At 39.6% G+C, this 19,500-nt stretch overlaps 1 protein-coding gene across 4 annotated transcripts in view; it reads right to left on the bottom strand.

The window, feature by feature from the left end:
- The window catches only part of LOC120782175 (protein CEPU-1), a 499,499-nt gene that overhangs the window by 405,251 nt on the left and 74,748 nt on the right, over positions 1-19,500 (bottom strand). For all 4 annotated transcript variants that reach the window (XM_040114313.1, XM_040114314.1, XM_040114312.1 and 1 more), the window contains one exon: positions 16,311-16,373. The gene's annotated coding sequence lies outside the window, so the exon portion shown is untranslated. The remainder of the gene's footprint in view (positions 1-16,310; positions 16,374-19,500) is intronic.

Raw genomic sequence — 19,500 nt, 5'->3', positions numbered from 1 at the left:
CGGGAATTATAAGTCACTTATAGAAGTTATGGACGTCAACAGTGACGTGAGAGCCTAGTTGCGAGTGCGACCACTGTTTGTTTTTTGAGAGGAGATATTTAGTATTGCCCTCGTACACTACCAGACACATTTGTTTCTTGAAAAAGACCCGTGAAAGTAGAATCGACGCACACCACCTCTTCGTCGATTTCAAAGCTGCTTTGGACAGCACGAAAAGGAGCTGCCTTTATGCCACTTTGTCTGAATTTGGTATCCCCCGCAAAACTAATACGGCTGTGTAAACTGACGTTGACCAACACGAAAAGCGCCGTCAGGATCGGAAAGGACCTCTCCGAGCCGTTCGATACCAAACGAGGTTTCAGACAAGGCGACTCCCTATCGTGCGACTTCTTCAACCTCCTTCTGGAGAAAATAGTTCGAGCTGCAGAACTAAATAGAGAAGGTACCATCTTCTATAAGAGTGTACAGCTACTGGCGTATGACGATGATATTGATATCATCGGCCTCAACACCCGCGCCGTTAGTTCTGCTGTCTCCAGGCTGGACAAGGAAGCAATGCAAATGGGTCTCGAAGTGAACGAGGGCAAGACGAAATATCTCCTGTCATCAAACAAACAGTCGTCGCATTCGCGACTTGGCACTCACGTCACTGTTGACAGTCATAACTTTGAAGTCGTAGATAATTTCGTCTATCTTGGAACCAGCGTAAACACCACCAACAATGTCAGCCTGGCAAGGAACGCAAAAGCCAAACTCTATAAGCGGCTCATAATTCCCGCCCTGCTATATGTTGCAGAGGCTTGGGCGATGACAGCAACCGATGAGTCGAAGTTACGAGTTTTCGAGAGAAAGGTTCTGCGAAAGATTTATGGTCCTTTGCGCGTTGGCCACGGCGAATATCGCATTCGATGGAACGATGAGCTATACGTGATATACGACGACATTGACATGGTTCAGCGAATTAAAAGACAGCGGCTACGCTGGCTAGGTCATGTTGTCCAAATGGATGAAAACACTCCAGCTCTGAAAGTATTCGACGCAGTACCCGCCGGGGGAAGCAGAGGAAGAGGAAGACCTCCACTTCGTTGGAAGGACCAAGTGGAGAAGGACCTGGCTTGGCTTGGAATATCCAATTGGCGCCACGTAGTGAAAAGAAGAAACGACTGGCGCGCTGTTGTTAACTCGGCTATAATCGCGTAAGCGGTGTCTACGCCACTTAAGAAGAAGAAGAAGAAAGTGAGAACTATTGATACTAATTTCACTCAAGGCGTCTAGTAACCGGAAACCGAAAACGCGAAGAAAGAGTGCACATTTCGAGAGAAAATGCTCAATATGTTGCACTGAAGCTCACAAATAATTAAAAAATAATAATTTTTACTTCAACAGTCTTCAATATTTAGATTTAATCCGCCGAGCTTTAGCACTCCAAACCCAGTTGAAAGCACCTTCACCTCCTGCGAACTGAGCACATTATGTGTGAATGAACCAAGGAAAGGAAATATGTAACTGATGAACCGTTACGAAATGAAGCCACAAATTGCCTCAAGTGGTGCGCAGTGCGCTTATTGAAAACTAAAGTCGGTAATGCTTACAACTCGGCACTTGGTCAGGACTTCTTACACCACGGCATTCAGCGAGCACCAACCAGTCAAACGTCATGCACGCCCACAATATTAACAGTTAAGCAAAAACAATACAGAGCGCAGCTATTTTCATACAAAAAAGCTGATGATGCCACAATTGTTGTTTTGCTTGCTTTGCAACACAACCGCAACACCTGCCACCCGGCATGCCCGGTCCGAGCTACATATCGACGTGGGTAACTCAAGCTGCCCGACAACTGCCAGATTGGTTCGGACTTTTATGGTCGGTTTCAAGCTTGATTTTTACAAACTTTATTTTTCCCGCATTTTCCGCCTTTTTCAGTGCTCATTTACCAGGTTGTTTTGTTTAATTCGCTTTTATTTTTATTTTGCTCTGCAGTTCTACTTTTCTATTTCGTCTCGCTTTGCTTTGCCTCTTTTTTGCGCGCAGTTAATGCTGTCGACGCTGCCGCTGCTGGTTTTTATTTAACTCGATTTTTTTAGCAATTGAATTTTAGAGCAACAATTGATGCTGACTGCTAAAGCCACGAAGCAATTGCGCCAGCTTCAGCGCTCAGCATGCTTGAGTGCGTACAGTGTTGCGCGGTGAAATGGAAACAGTTGATATTTTCAGTAAAATCGACTTGTAGCTAAGACTGTAAGGAATCTATATCAAGGTTCTACTTTCCATAAATGATTTTGGAGAAACAGCCTAAAAATGATCTCCACCATCTGAGTTAGATTTCTCATATTTGTTGGCTATGTTAGGTTAGGTTATATGGCTGATCTGGAAAGATCGCACATGGACTGCTATATGTGGTTCTTTGTGAAGCGATAGAAAGGTCGAACTCCAACACAAATTTGCACAGGCGTTTGATTTCCATTCCCGCCAGCTCGGTGGGAGTCTTGAACCACGGAACAATCAAGATGGAAGTGTTGAGTTATTTCCCCCTCATCTTCTTCCCTTCAGTTTCTGTAGCTTCCCAGTCTTACAAGCCCAGCTATCTAGTAGTAGAACACAAGAGGATACGGGAGTGCCGAGCCGCTCTCATTCTACTGATAGCGGTTCTAGGCTACATTGCCTTGCTAGCTCATCACCTTTACAATTTCCTGCGTCTCCGGCACTGATACCAGTCTTATGACAAAAATACTCGATGCGACGGTAGCGAGGTTAGGCAGTGCAGTTCGCCGCCCTGCTTTCTGAGTTAATGGTCACTTCTCTGAAGGAGGCTGCACTCCGGAGCAATGAATCTACTGCTACCTTAATGACTGCAACCTCGGCTGGGAAAACACTGCAATAGTCGGAAGGCCTGAAGCTGAAGTTAATAGAGAGCTTCTGACAATATAACCCTCCACCAACCTTAGTTAGTATACCTTAAAAATTAAAATTTCTATTTCTGTTTCCATTTCTACGCCTAGCACTGTATACATCTACATCCACATACATGCCTTTACAATTCGGTGTGGCCATTGGCTTGAGTGTTTATGCTGTTGGTTAACTTTGTTGCTTTCATTTCGGTATCGGGCGCAATAATCGTTTGCCTCACCATAAGATATAATCGTGTTTCGCATGCCCCAATGCACCGTAAACATAAACACCAACACACGAAGCCGCAACCAACTCACACACACATACACACACAAAATAGTGCAAATTTTAGCTGCGAGAAAAAATCAAATAGAAATAAACACCTTCGCATAAACGTTATTTTATGGTGTACGGCAAGCAATTGACTTCGAAGCTTTAAAGTTCGCAATTCTCAATGCATTCAAGCCATTTGCTGATTTTATGTGAATATGATTTCCGATATTTTTTCCTCTGCTCTCCCCACCAATATACCTTCTATAATATTATTGCTTGTTTTCGCTAATTTCGCCGTTCTCACTGCTTTCTGCAAGTCAAGTTTTTGTGCCGCCGCGCGAGAGGAAGTTTGTTAGCGAAGCTTTTGTTTACAGCTGCATTGCTACTAAATCGCGCAGAAATATTTGAATTGAAAGTTTAATGTTGAAATCTTTGTTTATTCGTGAAAATATCTCTTGTTGTTGCCTCGTTTTTGTAATCACCACAATCGAATCGTAAATTAAGCGTCTAATAATATTTTAAACTTTCAAAGCAAACTTATGTAAATAAGCTTTTGAGCGCTTTCCTGTCGGATTTTCCCTCTAATCGTGTTTCTGTGTGTGTGTGCGTTTCTTTGTTGATAAATAGAGCCGAAAATTTGGGTACAAAGGCAATAAATTTCATTTCATTACAGTTAACCCTTCGCGCAAACTCATTGTGGCAGCCAGAAAAGCTATGTTAATGTGTTGTAATAAATGCTTTGGAAAATTTTAATTACAACAACTTATGCCAATTTTATTGAGACATACAAAAAGCAAACAATAAATGTGACAAATGAAAATTAGGGTTAACAGAAATTACCAAGTCTGCATTTAATTGAAAAGGGCCGAAAGCCAAGCGGTAATGAAAGCGGCGTCGATTTAAGTTGTGAGTCAATTAGATGGATGAATAATTGGAGCGAATTTCTTACGGAAACTTAAATGAGTAACCAATAGTTGCTGATAATAAGGCTTTTCAGCAAATTAAAATACATAGGTTGATATTACTTTTTTTAAATCATAGACCCGGGTAAAAGTTTTTTTTTTAGAAATTTTTCGTAATTTGTGCTATGCTTAGAAGATGAGAGACATCCGTTGTGTAAATTGATTTTCAATATCCCATGAACTATTGCTATGTGTTTACTATAATTAGATCTATATTATAAACAGAAGAACATAGACCAATAAGAGCCTTAGCTCAAAAAATGTGCGCTCCCTTCAAGAGAATTGAACACCTGTCATACATTTCTCTGCCAGAAATTCTCTTACAAAGTTTAAAATGCTTGCAGCGAGAAAAAATCGCAGAAAAAAATGCCGTTATTCGTATAATCTCGCAACATATTGCTACAGAGTATGTAGTTTTGCTCATCTAACGGTTGTTTGTAAGGATTGCACCGCATCCTAAGGTCTATTCTGTGCTCTCCTAAGTCACAGCGACCCACTTAGCCCCAACATATTAACAAATTCCAATATACTGCTAGTTGCTAATGCGGCTATGTGATCTCTATTTGGAAACAAGGACCCAATGGCCTTTATCTTGCGTCTGCAGATTGCTATGCAGTCAATAAGCAGGTGTTCTGGGTTTCCGGCTCCCTGTTGCAGAACCGGAAATTTGCACAAGAAGCTATATAGGTGCTTCTTGAGCTTGCAGTGGTCAGGGTAGAATGCGACAAGTAGCCTGGGTTTGTCCCTTATGAGGTTGATTACATATTTAAACCACTGAGGTTAAAACCATCCATTTGCAACTTGGCCTGTTGCATGCCTTGGAGTTGTTGCCAATACCTCTACCTATCTACTCCTTCTTTCTTACGGAACAGCTCCTTTATGTCCTACCATGTACTGGATGCTGCGAAACTCGTCAGCCAGTTCATTCCCGGCTATATCTTTGTGACCGAACATCCTGAAAAGGTTACGCTCTGATAGACTTCCAGCCATTCTCTACGCTCCTGCACCAGTAGTGACTTGATCTCGTAAGCAGATACTGCTTTAAGTGCCGCTTGACTGTCGCTAAGTATGGTTAATTGTTCATTGCGATAGTTGCGTTGGAGGTTTATCTCCTCGCACCAACTTATGGCAAAGACCTCTGTAAGGTGCGTAGTCATGCGACTCCGGTGTCCCTTACTCACAGCAGAGTGGAATCCAGCGTGAGTAGAAGATATAGTTGTATACAATATATTAATGATCAGGATGATAGGACCTTTCGAATTCCAATTGACAGACATGCATGCCATCGATAACTTCAGTAAAAATTCAATCAAATATCTTAATAAAATTAGTACACGTGTTCCTTGGCACCACAACGGGGTTTGTATTGCAAATTTGCCGATGTTATCGAAATAAAACTTTGGATCTCACGTCCAAAAAGAGTTATACTATAACTTCTCAAGCCCTCAGTTACCAATCACGTTGACCTCAATATCTATACTGATATCTTACTTAAAATATGGGAAAATTTCTGAAGTAAGTTATTGAAATCGGGTCAAAATCTCCCCTAACTCTCATATAATTCATGTAAAGATTTATGAACATCAGGTAGTCTTTTTACCGAATATGGTATTTGGGGAAACGTTGGGTAATCGTATTATGTCAGTAGGCTTTTGGACTACCATATTTGGGTTAACTTAATGAAACTAACCGAGCATGCAGTCAGGCCAACCTTCCCTTACTCCCTCACATAAGAAGATTCAAACACCAGGCGGGCCTTGGTCAGTATAAGAGCTGTTTTGTTGAAAGTTTGCTCAATTTTTTTCTGATAATAATATGTTCTGATACAAAAAATTTATAAAATCGGGTCAATACCAAAGCTAGCTTTCATATACCTACATGGAAATATGTTATCGAGCATAACTCAATAAAGCCCATAGTTAATACAATAAGTCCGAACCATCCATTAGCCACATTATATGAAGCAAAATGTTGGAATAAAACTATGTGAGTATCTCACTTAGAGTATAAGATAACAATAACCAAATATCACTTCGAAACAGCATAAGGGTTTGTGATGAAAAGACCATAAACAGCATTTTAACGATTTAAAAATAAAGTTCGATCAAAGTGAAAAAAAATAAAGGAAATCGTAACGAATATGTTCTCAAAACCAAAATTAAATACGTTCGCACTTCTAATTGACTAAGCCTACTAGCACCTAATGAGCAACAAATTATAATTACATCATTTGATGGCTTTCGATGATTATAATCAGTTTAATGTATATCAGGATAGGGAGGACACTAATGAAGCTAACGCAAAAATTTTCCCACAGCAAGAAACCATGCAAATGAAGCACAAACAAGCCGGCAGCTCACAGCATTAAACTGAACCAATTTGACTGCGAGCATTTCCGGTGGCGGACGTCCGTGCCCACAAAGGACGAAAACTTAATTGCTGCCAAATAAATGGTGCTTACGGCGGTGACTACAACCAGCACTTGAAGCGATTGTGAACAAGCAAAAATTGTCTCCACAAAATAAGCGAAAAAATGTCAACGACAACAAGTAAAATTATACAAAATAAAAGCAAAAACAAAGTAATGTCAGCAGCAATCAATGCGATTAAATGAATTCCACTATTTGTTGTTGTTGGTGAGAAAAAAATATATCTCAGTTCGAAAGTAGCTGGAGGATGAAGCGAACACCAGCCGCCGGCAGCAGCAGCAGCACGCAACTAACGGTGACAGTGGTGACAACAAAAGCTGTGGTGATATTAAAGCCAATTGCTGACTTTAGACGAAAACACACACGAACAGCTGAAAAACTGCGTTATTGTAGAGAAGGGGTCGATAAAAGTGTGGTTAAGTGAAGGAAAAGCAGAAAAAGTAATGAAAATTGGTTCGACTTAATGAATTTAAAAATAAAAGGAGAACAATGAAGAAATAGAAGAGGGGTTTTTAAGAATGAGAAGTTTAAGTCCGCCGAGTGACCAACAGCGACCAGGAGAAGTTTCTTACAGCAATCGGCGGCACAAATTGATGCAGCGTGTGTGTCAATCAGTCTTCATAATTGGTCAAGGGTCGAGTTTCCAAATTTAATTCAGTAAATTCAAAATTTTTAACAAAAACACGAAAAAAAGGACATGCAGAAAGCTACACTCCAAACAACGCAGTGAAGGAGGCACAATCAACAAGCTTGGCAAGCAAACACTTGACCTCGTTGCGGAAATCACACAAGTGATTATTCATTGCATTTCACACCGCACCCTCACAACGCCACTCGCAAAATTTTGAACCAACTTTTTTCTCGCTCTCCGTGCAGACAAATGCTCTTGAGTGTGCATATACGAGTACGTGAGTAAGGGTGTGTGTGTGGGGCATGTGTTTGGCTTGTTTTTTTCTTGTACGCCAAAAAAAGGTCAAATTTATGCCAGCTTACGTTTATAAACTTCCAACTTTTCCATACAACTTTCGCTTTGGCAAGGTCCTTCAGTTGGCTGCTGCCGCTACTTGTGCGTGAGTCTGTATTCTGCTCGAGCACCGCAACGCTACAGGCCACCGCATGCTGCCGGCTGCCCTGGCACAGCAGCTGCTGGCAACAGAAAACAACGCAAAAAGTAAATTATACACCAAACAACACCCGAGGGGGTGATTAAAAAATAATAAATTTGACTTAGAAAAATAAAGTGGTACACCCTATTAAAACCACAACCGCAGCCGCCGCGAATGGACCCACGCACATACACGCACACACAGCCGACCAGCCTGCATGCGTTCGAGGTACTCATACGCCCACGCACAGACCCCATGGACGCACGCAAGCAATTAGGACATTTGGTATTCACTGGAATCCACAGAACATTTAAATTTAGATATTCCATACAGTGGTTACAAAATTGTGTTGTGGTAATTTATTTATTTTTTTAATGCTTTTTGGGTTGCAAATTATTAGATGCAAACCTTTGTTGTAATAAAAATTTTTTTGTAATTTTTTTTACAAACAATTTAATACAAACATTTTTGTATTTTAGGTCTTGTGAGGTTTTCAAATAGTTGGTCCAGTTCAATGCCTCCTTTTAATCCTATCTTCGCCCAGGTTTCTATCAATCGCATATGACGCCTATACGAGTAAGCAGAACAGCTATATTGTCAAAACTTTTGTTATAAATTTACAAATAGGTTAGCCTTTTTGAATAGTTCTTCTGGTGGCTTAACGTTCTAAGAAATATAAAATATATCGCACTCGTAGTTTCTGAATTAATTTTAATCCTAAATTATGAAATTTTAGAAAAGGCTTGTACCTAACAGTAATTTACTTAAAACCGTATCAATAGCAATAAAATACACCACTTTTGGCTTCTTGAATTATCAAATTAGACGAAGATTATAAGAAATATATCGGGTTGCTTGGTTGCACCGAATGCGAGACAACATCTCCTGAGCTGATTTTTATGAGTCTCAAGTTGATAGATTGCAATGAGCCCATCCTACAAGATTTTAATCTGCAGGTTCAGTGTCATTTATTAGCTATATTTGAGCATTAGACAAGGAAATCGTGACTGTTTTGGTACACGTTATAAGCCACAGTGACTGTAATTGTAGTCAGATCCAACCCTCATTCAAAATTTTTACCTTCGGAACCAGAATTAAGTAGTAGTATGACTTCAGGACCGTCAAGTGCATTGGGTAAAATTCTTATATTAAGACCCGACTGCAAAAATCCAAGATTGATTCCAAGATGTTCTATGTTATATTGTATAATTTTTAGATCTATATTTTTATCTACTTCATTCTCATCTACAAATTTGAGAAAAAATACGGAAGTTCATAGTTCATTACTTCATAAAGAAACTTTGTATTAATTTTCACTGCGAGTGCTAACATGCAGTCCACGATCTTTCCTGAGCGGTCAAATTTAGATTATGCCCAATAATGGATCTAATATAAGAGCATACAAACATGCTTACAGTCTGGAGCTCTCTGAAACAAAGGCTTAAGATGTATCAAGGTGCTTTCCAAAGTAAACAGGACTTTTTGAATCTAGCGCCCGCTGCTGGCGCCATCTATATGTCGACTGGTGCGTTAGAATCTGCTATTTTTATCGATTGTCCAGTGAGAATTTCATGACATCCATTGATTAGAAGTGAAATTATTGCGATTTAAGTGTCAGTATATTTGTGTTATCGGTGCGAAAATGAGCTTCGAACAAAGAACCAACATTAATTTTGTTTTAAAATTGGTAAAACTTTTACCGAAACGTTTCAATTGATGAAACAAGTTTATGGCGATGATTGCCTATCCCGTAGCAGAGGGCACGAATGGTTTCAACGTTATTAAAGTGATCGTGAGGACATAAATGACGATCAACATGTGGGCCAATCAAAATCCGTGTTCACCAGAAATTCCTTCGAAACTGTGCGTGAATTCATCAAAAATCATCATCGACTTATCACATTTTGACCAAACATTTGGGCTTACGAAAGGTGTATGCACTGTTTGTTCCGCACAAATTGACTGACGACCAAAAATTGCTCAGGATCCAACATTCGAAGGACGCTTGTGACCGATTATTTGACCAAAAATCACATTTTAACCATTAACCACTCCCCGTATTCAGCTGATATACGTGCAACTTCTTCCTTTTCGGAAAAATAAATTTGCCGATGAAAGGAAAGCGTTATGCAGACGTAGAGACCATTCAAATACCGGCCAACGAGCTAAACACTCGTTCGACATGCCTTTGGACCGTGCAAAAAGCTGCGTAGAAGCAAAGGAAGACTATTTTGAATAAAATAAATTGATTTTACCGAAAAAACTATTTGCTTTGTGTTTTTTTTTTGAGTCCTGTTTACTTTGGAACCTAGAACTTGTAGATTTATGTTACTGTTGTTGTTGTTTTTATAGCAGCACAAATCTGCAGATAAAAATCCGGAGATCATAAAAGAAACACATCTTAGGACTATCGCTAATCACCCAGACATGATTATTAAGAGGTCAGTTGCGGATAATATCAAAAGTCCAAATAGAGAAAGAGAAATTCTCCAAGCAATGAATATAAGCTATAATTGTAGAGAAACGTCCTATACCATTCCCCATCAAGAAAATAAATCTTAGATACCAAGAAAATATAAATCGGAAAATATCTATTAGATTGAAGAAAAGATATTAGTATGTGGGGCAAAATCCTGGTTTATAAGAAAATTGATTAAATTGTTTTTGCTTTATTAGCTATATTTGAAACCTCGTAATAGGTTACGTTACGTTAATCTGGTAGGCCAAGAAGCCACGCATAGACCAGTTTTGGTTCTTTGCGATACCAGATGGAGTTCAGTTACTAGATCCATGAGGAGTAGTCATCCTTTAGGATGCCTGCGTTTGATGCGAATTTAAACAGACTCTGTAGCCTCATTATCGAACCTTCCCCAGTATATCATACCGTGGGAATTCCAGATTCTTACAGCGTAGTCTTGATAATGCGCGACAAGTGTACTAGATATGCTCCACTGTTTCTCTGGATTCCTGCTCTAGACATTTCCTGCAGTCTTTTCGATCTGTAAGTCCCATTCCGCGGGCGAGTGTCGCCAGCAGACAATGACCGGTTAGTATTCCGATCATGTTCCTACAATCTCTTCTATCGTTTTGCACATGATTTTTGCAGTTTTGCACTCAGGTAACCTTGTAATTAATTCAGCGAAAGCTACCGAAGTAACCCGTTTTAATTGGATTTCAATTCAAGTTCACTAAGTAAAACTCAACTAGGGACTTTCTTTTGAACTGCCAAACCATTGCCAGACTGAGATTTAAAGATCTCAGTAGACACATCTTCGATGAACTCGCCAAAGTGGCTAGGTTTGATATCAGCCCTTTAAGGAATTTGTAGTATGATCAACACAGGTCTTCGATCTACAAGGATCTGGTGATGCAAATCTAGGAGTCTTCGGAATAACAAAGGACCGCTGATTTTTGACCAATATATGAATTGCTGCCATTCAAACTGACCCATCGAAATCCAGTTCTTGTATTGAAACAACCCTTTTCTTTGTCAAGATACATATATTCATGAAATTCGCCACAGATCATTATCCAAGAAAACTCTATAATCTTCCAATATATTCTTCAGATATTATGGGTTCGTTGCAGCCGAAGTTAAATTTTTCTTAGTTTTATTAACAAATTACTTGGGTTTAGGGGTTTCAAAAAATCGAAATTTATTATTGCCTTATTAAATCTGCAACATGTCTAGAATATTGTCCTAAATTTTCAGTTGATCCGAGTATTAGTTTTGGAAATAAAGCCATGAAAACTAGTGCGCTCTTTAAACGCGTTTTTTTTCGAAACGGTGTCTATGGGATACAATTCTTAAAGACTTGGGCCAGGGACTTTTTCGATTACATTTTTTTGTAAAAATGTCTAGCAAAATCCAATTTTCAGTTTTTTTTCTTCATCCAAGTTCTAAGCTAAGGTTTTAACTGAAAGACATATATTTTCACTTTAGATGATCCTGTAGTAAGTTATGCTGCCAACGCGAGCGAGAAGTCTCCAAAATTTCAGAATTTCTTTGTTAATAGTGTATGTTTGTAACAATAAAAAAATGTAATAAAAAATTTAATTTTTTAAAACAAAAAAAAAAATTTTAAAAGACTGTTTCTACCAGAGGAAACCCATGTAACACCTTAAATGACTGTTTTCTCGAATTTTATAATCTTGTAATTTACAATTTTCTGTCGCACTGTAACTTTTACGCTGGATTACCACTACTACCTACTACATTTACAGAGCTGCTGTTGGCACAGCCAACGTCTGTTGCTTAGCCTCCTAAGTGTGAACAGCAAATAAAACGAGAACAAGAAAAATATATTGTGGCTCCCGTTGGCACAGCGCAAAATTTAAAAATTCATTCGGCCTTTCATTAGAGCAAGGCCTCCCATTGCAGCCGTATCACACCCACACATGCGCATATGACCGCTGGCAAGCATCCGACGTGGCTGTGTGTCAATGTGTATATGTGTGCATTTAGTTTTCATGTACGCCCCATTTAACAATTTTTGGCACTCAATTTTATGTGGAGCGTATGCCAGCAAACTTTGCCACCTCTTCAACCAGAACAACCCACACACACACACACAAATATACACCCGCACCACCACACAGCAACACACCGTTAACCCGTCGGCGGCGCTGTAGTCTCTACACACCGCTTCAGCATACAATGATCGTAAGTACTTCATTTATATGGCAATTTCGGTTTTAAACGTTGGAGGCGAGAATTTGTTGTAATTTGAGTTTGGCACTGCAGCATGTGAGCGCTGCCGCTGCCACTGCTGCTGCTGCTGCTGAAGGAAGGCGGCCGGCGGGTGTGTTCAAATCAAGCGGGTATTTCTGCTCTCACACAATTGAATTTGATTTGCGGTACTTAAATTTATGATCAGACTGGGAGTAGGCAATATCAGACGGCAGCCAACTCACAAGCAGACACACTCACACATACAACACACACACTCACCCACAGACATCTATATCTATTAGGCGCATAAGTGTAAATGTGCCACAATTGATGTGTGCCTGCGTGCGCTTGTATGCGTACGCCCATTTATATGGTGCTTGAGTTGCTCGTTGGTGCATTGCAGCTTGAGCTTAGCTCTTTGTGCTTATAAGTGTGTATGTGTGTGTGTATGATGCTTCGGGGCAACGGCAGCAAATGCGTCGGGTGTCAAAGTTTATATTTTATGTTGTGCGGCTGCTTTCGATTCTTTACGTCATGCGGCTTTTGGGTGCGTCTGCTTTGCAGCGCGTTCGCATGTGTCTGTGTGTGTGACTTCGGTTTTTGGCTGCTGCAGCCGTTGCACCAACTTACTAATTCATACATATACTTATGACATGCAGGTGAAGCTGTTGTCGGCCTATATTGACTTTTGACTTTCTTTTGTGCAATTTATTTCGCCACAGGCTAAACTTTCTGAGTGAATCAAAATGTTTTTAGTCCAATAAATTTTCAACACGAGCGTGTCTGTTTAAAAGGTATTTATCTGTAGGCATGTGTGCGCCCTAATGTGTGGGTATAACCGAGTGTTATACGATTAGGCACCTCTAATTGGGTTAGTAGTTATTATCTGAGTGAATTTCAGTGGCGCGCTCTTTGCAATTATGTGAGAGGAAGAACGGATAGAACGCTTACTAGGATTTTTGTTGTACTTCGTTCAATTTCAAAGCTAAAATTTAGTCTAAAACGTTGAGTAAAAAGTTTCAAATGACGTTAAGCATTATTTTTGTTGTTATAACAGCATCACATCTAAGTATGTGGCTTAGAAAAGAGTGCTGATAGTCTTTGGTCGAATACTATTTGATTTGACAATGATTTTATGTCTCAGCTTATAGCATTGACAGACGGCAGCGCTAAACCAGATTAATTGCATTTTTCGGGATTTATTCAGGAGTTACCACAGCTAACTCCGTTGCTGAATCCAAAAATAACTCTCATAATTTTAGGGAGTTTGTGAGATTTTCGTTGGCAACATTGTTAAAAATGGCCAATTTTCATCTATTGTGAATGAAATACAAGCAACCCTGACAGCTGTTTATCAAATTCTCAATATAATATCAATAAAACTTCTATGTTATGATGCAGTTTTAAAAATAATATGTTGATATGTTTTTGTAATAAAAAATGGTTTGGTAAAAATTGGTCGGCTAACAACCGTAATGTTTATCTTCTACCAATGTTCATTGAAAATATTATAAAAAGGACAATGAGCTGTTTATGAGAGTTTCAAACTCGCATAGCTGCCGTCTGTCACCTACAAATTTGGATCTGATTAAGTGCGCAGTTAATCCGGATTAACGCTGCCGTCTGTCAAGGCTATTACTTCGCTTGTGATAAAGCTGGATTAAGAGTGAGATGTAAAATCTATGGAATGATATTAGACAATTGTAAAATGGTAATGTGTAATATTGTTCACACCTTCACTTGAATAAACATTTATTGTACATTATTTTCCACCGATATTGTAGCGATTTCTGAACATTTAATGAAACTTTCTTTAGACTAATAATCAAAGAACTTCACTTCTTGGATTGATGGTACTATATATGGAGAGCATCAATGTAGGGTCACCACAAATCAATTACTAGCGAAACCTAAGTGGGTTGAATGCCTCAGTCGATACCAAATCATATTTGATTTTGAATAATGGCAAGAGGGATCCAAATTTTAATAAATTATTCTCCATTGAACTGATACCAAAATTCGACAACTTATGCAACTGCGTAATTATTAGTTATTATAGCTGATCGGCTACCTAATATATTGTAAACGCTTTAGGTTTGGAACTTCGCTAAAATATATGCTTTATTACTTCACAAAGCGCCTAATTGTAGACAATGTTTTGTTAACAAACACTTAATTCTTACCATGTTGTATACTTTTAGCTTGCGTTTTGAAGTGAAAAGAAAAGACTGAGAAGCTGTTTTGATAGATTTTTATGTATCGCAAGCTCCATTATTACCTTGAAAACTATTCACGGAAGTTAGAGATAGAGAGAGAGAGTCGAAAAAGTAATTGTAATTACGAAAATGCTTAATTTCTTGCTGTATTTTTGGCTTCTAACTGTCTAAAAATATTTTCCACGCTACGCAAAGAGATCTCCAAAGTAAGAATTTTAAATATCACGCCTTACAAATTCTCCACATAATACCGGAATGATAATACGAGTATTGGCCATTAACAGCCTATTTACTAAATAATTCGATGTCAAATTAGTAACAGGAAATGATAGGGAGAGCGTTCCAAATGGGTGCCAGTAATTAATGAAGAATCGGGTACCGGGGTACAGCTATAATCTTTAATACCACAAGTGGTCTAAAATGAACTTAAGATTCATCCGAATAATATATACTGAATACTAACTAGTTAAGCCCACAGCATGAAGAGAACTATTTATGATATATCGTGACAATCTAAATAAATAAACATAAAACCAAAACATATGGTAGTCATACCCCGGTAATCTAACATTTGATATCAGCTGTAACCACAAAAAATTAGTTACAAACATAAGAAAACCTTTTCCTGACATATTAAATTTTCCCAGTTTTTTTAACACAAATCTTTCTAGTTTTTTAAATACATAAAATGAAAGATACAAACAGTACAGCGGTTAGATAAATCAAACGTGCTTAAACCTATCTGTTCTTGTTATAATACATCGGTGGTTAATCGTCCTTTAAAACTTATTTTTTATATACGTAAACTAGTCCCTCGGTTTGTATCTTTTCATTGGGTGTGTTTTTTTACATGGTGGGTCCCAAAGCCACTTTAGCTCGCATCCAAACGAATGTTTTTTAGCTAACCAGAGAATTATTGATCTAAGACCGAAAGTCGGGAGCTGCTTGAGCCATTTTCTACAAGTCACTCGTTATCCTCGTCTAGCTATATGGTGCAGAGGCATGGACGATAACAACATTTGATGATTCGGCGTTATTAGTTTTCGAGAGAGGTTTTACGGAAAATTTATGGTTGAATATCGCAGTCGATGGAATGATGGATTAAAACACTCCATCTCTGAAAGTATTCGATGCAGTACCCGCCAGAGGAAGCAGAAGAAGAGGTAGATCTCCACTCCGTTGGAAAGACCAGATGAAGAAAGACCTAGCTACACTTGGAATATTCAAATAGCGTCAAAACAGCGAAAAGTAATAACGACTGGCGTGCTGTTGTAAACCTGACTATACCAATAAAAAAGAAGAAGAGTACCTCAGTTTATGCGAAATCGATCTGAAATTATGTTTACGTACTTTTGACCCAAAGAATCAACTTATTGGTCCTTATTGCTGATATCGAAGAAGTACTTCTTCAAGCTATTCTAAAAACTGAGGAATCAATCAATTCCTGGTATGGACAAAAACTTGTTTATTGTACAAGATATCTTCACGAAATTTTACATGGATTATTGCCGAAGGCAATACAATCTTCGAAGAAATTGTGCAGATCAGACCACTATCACTCACAGCTGTCATACAAATGGATTAGTCACAATCCACATGAGGATCTTTTTATATGCTTTCATTCAATACGAAATGATCGAAATGCATATGTGAAGAGTATTGTACAATCGAGGAAAAGATTTTTTTCTTAACTGAAATTAGTACAAACTCTAGAAAACAGTAAAATTGTAATCAAATTATTTCTTTGCAATTTTACTCACCTTTAAACAGCTGTTGATAACACTTTCGCGACTAATTCAATTTGATCTGGTTGTAAAGCATATCTGTAAAAAAAATAGAGAAAAATGTTAGCAATTCATTCGCCACAGTAAATTTTACATGTCTACATAATCGCCCACGCCAGAAAGCTTTCTCTCACAATGCGCCTGTATATATGCAACACAAGTTGCTTTGACCAAAAAAAAACTAAAGCCCACAACCTAACTACGCCTCGCCAATGGCATCATTCACAAGCAGCCTAGTCCACACATGTGGTATAACAAATCGCTCGCAATCAGACAATAAGTGCTGCAAATTATTACCCGGGCACTTGTGTGTCTGCGTCAAGTCAAGCACATGTCAAACGTTTAAACAGCGATTGACTTAGACATCTATTAGACATAATCATGGCTGAGGCAAACACTCAAACACCAAACGCACACACACACATACAGCCATATGTGGGCTTCGCAAGAGCTGGCAACTCGGCATGCAGCAGACAACTCGACACACTCAACGCGCGCGCCAAGGATGCAGGACCTGTCCCCAAAGTTTGCATATTGCGATTTATGCGCCTTGCCGGCCAACAAAAGCAAACGACACCGGCAACAACAACAGCAACACTGCGAACAGCTAACTATTTGTGCTGATGGCAGAGTTAATGCCAGAGCAAATGCCAGCCGACGCTGGTGACATCGAGCGCGCCAAGGCAGCGTGGCAGTCAGCCACTGTGTAACACTGGACACACAGGAAGCCGGGAAGGAAGGATGTCACCAACAAACCGAAACTAAAAAGAATTACGCAAAACAACACCAACAAATGGGCAACTGAGCTGAGCGGGAAAAAACTAAGCCAACGAACCGACTAACTCGAGGAAAATATTGATTTCCTTTATGTAAAGTTACCGTGATATACACCACGACAAGGATTAACGCACAGCGACCAAGCGAGAGCTATGCTGCAACAACAACAATCCGGCGCATGGCAACGCAGCACAAATGGGCTTAGATGACGAGCACACAGCGAGGCAGTATGGGGGGCGAGAGTTTATGCAAATGCACGCGCACACACCCACGCAAACACACATCCGCAACTCCGCAGGAAAGCGACACAGCGCAACGAAGTGAACACACGCCACATGCGCTCAGCTTGAGCTGAGTTTTATAGTTTGGCCGCCACGGCGTATGAGCAACGACCTAAAAACTTTGGTCGAAAGTCATTCGGAAAAGCAATAAATCGTTTTGCATACAAAATAGACGCGTAAATGGTCAGCCAACGTAGCAAGCGAGTAGGCGGCGGGCGGTGGGCAGCGTGCAAACGGACCGTTAAGCGGACAAGCCATAGTGGAGCAAAACCACGTTGACCGCCAGCAAAAAATGGCGGCCAACCGGGGCAGCAGGGGTGTGTGGGCGTGTGTGTTTGGGTGCTGGCAGCCGGGTAAAAAATTGCGACTTGCCACTGAATGTAAATAGGAAAAATGCAAATAACGGATTGATGCAACGCCTGCAGTGCAGCGCGCGCTGCGGCGGGAGGCGTTGGTTGCTTAGAGGGTGCAATGCGTTGGCGCACGTGGCGTTGACGTTCGGCTTGCGAAATTGGCATTTCTGGCAGGCCGCGCTGTTGCAGCACATCAACTGCCACGCAGCCTTGCCATGCCATGCAACTTGGCAAGCGAGCAAATATATAAAGTGTTATTCAAGGAAAAAAAGCACAAGCGAAAACAACGAACGTAACGAAGACGATAAAGCCAAGTGCAACACTTAGTTGTAAAGTTTGCATTTTACGCCATCACTCTTATTTTATAAATTAAAATGATGTCGGTGGCCGGGTACCCGAGACCCGATGCTATGTATGTAAATGAGCAGAGTCAAGTACGTGTTCGCCACTAGTTGCAAAAGTTTAATTGCTAAAATGTGATGGCGTTTCAGCTGCTAGCTGCTGCTGCAAGAAGTCTGTGTGCTAAAAGCGCGTGTGTGTATGTGTGCACATTACTTCACTTTTTCATTCTACACGCTTGAGTTGCGCACTTACGTTCTTACGGTTTTGCATAAGTTAGAATATTAAATCGTGTTAAGAGAAATGCGAGTAGTCCGCTTGATAGCATCAGCATAAAATTGTAATTTTCAGGTAATAACTAAAAGTAACTGGTTGTGGCGGAAAACTTCTTCCAAGCATAGATATATGTATATATATATATGTATATGTATGTTATAAAATGCGAAATTAATGTTTCGTGCAGAAATCTGACTTCGTAAACATCACACATTTAATTTGCAAATTTTATTCTTTTTATTGGCGCCATACACTGCGTGAGCATTTTTTTCAGAACTCAGCAAAGTGTAACCTGTATTTTTAACCGCATTTTGTACCAATTTTAATAATTTTGGAAATATTTTCAATTGCATAATTTTACACATTTCATAATAGACAATAAAATCGTTAACCTCGCTTGCACCAGAGCTAAAGCATGATTCTTTTCGAGGCTAACTACTTTTCTAAACAAACACAAAAACTTCAAATTTAATGGGAGATATTTATTATCATTAGAAAAAACATTATGTGGCATTTATTTTGTGAAGATTATCTCTTTCAAATGTTAGCCGTGGCTACATTAACACGTGGTCCATCCGTTGAGTCCAATATTCGATAACACGTTCGAGCATTTCGGCTGGTAACTGGCGAATGACACGCATGATGCAATATTGTCTGCTAAGACTTTAGACTTTACGTATCCCTACAGGGAAAAGTTTAACGGTGTGATATCACACGACCTTGGCCAAAACGTGAGTTATCTGCTCACCAAAGTGTTCTCTCAATAAATCCATTCAATGATGCGATGTGTGGGAAATGGCGCCCTGTGTTGTTGAAACCAAATGTCGATGAGATCAAAAGCATCAAATAGTCAGTTACAATGGCGCGATGACGGTCGCCATTGACGGTTAGATTATTACCGCCATAATTTTTCAAGAAATATGGGCCGGTGGAATCATCGGCCCATAAACCACACCAAGCCGTTGTTTTTTCTGAATAAAATGGCAGCCCTTGAATCTCTTCAGATTGCTTTTCATCCCTAATGTGGCAATTTTGCTAGTTTACATACCCTTTGAGCCAGAAATGGGCCCCAACGTTGAACAAAATTTGGTTCGAAAACTTCGGATCTCTTTTGGAGAGTACATTATTGTCTTAGATAAT

Source organism: Bactrocera tryoni, chromosome 1 (genome assembly GCF_016617805.1).
Source record: "Bactrocera tryoni isolate S06 chromosome 1, CSIRO_BtryS06_freeze2, whole genome shotgun sequence".
In the NCBI taxonomy this organism is placed as follows: Eukaryota; Metazoa; Arthropoda; class Insecta; order Diptera; family Tephritidae; genus Bactrocera; species Bactrocera tryoni.
This window is presented reverse-complemented; position numbering and strand designations above follow the sequence as displayed.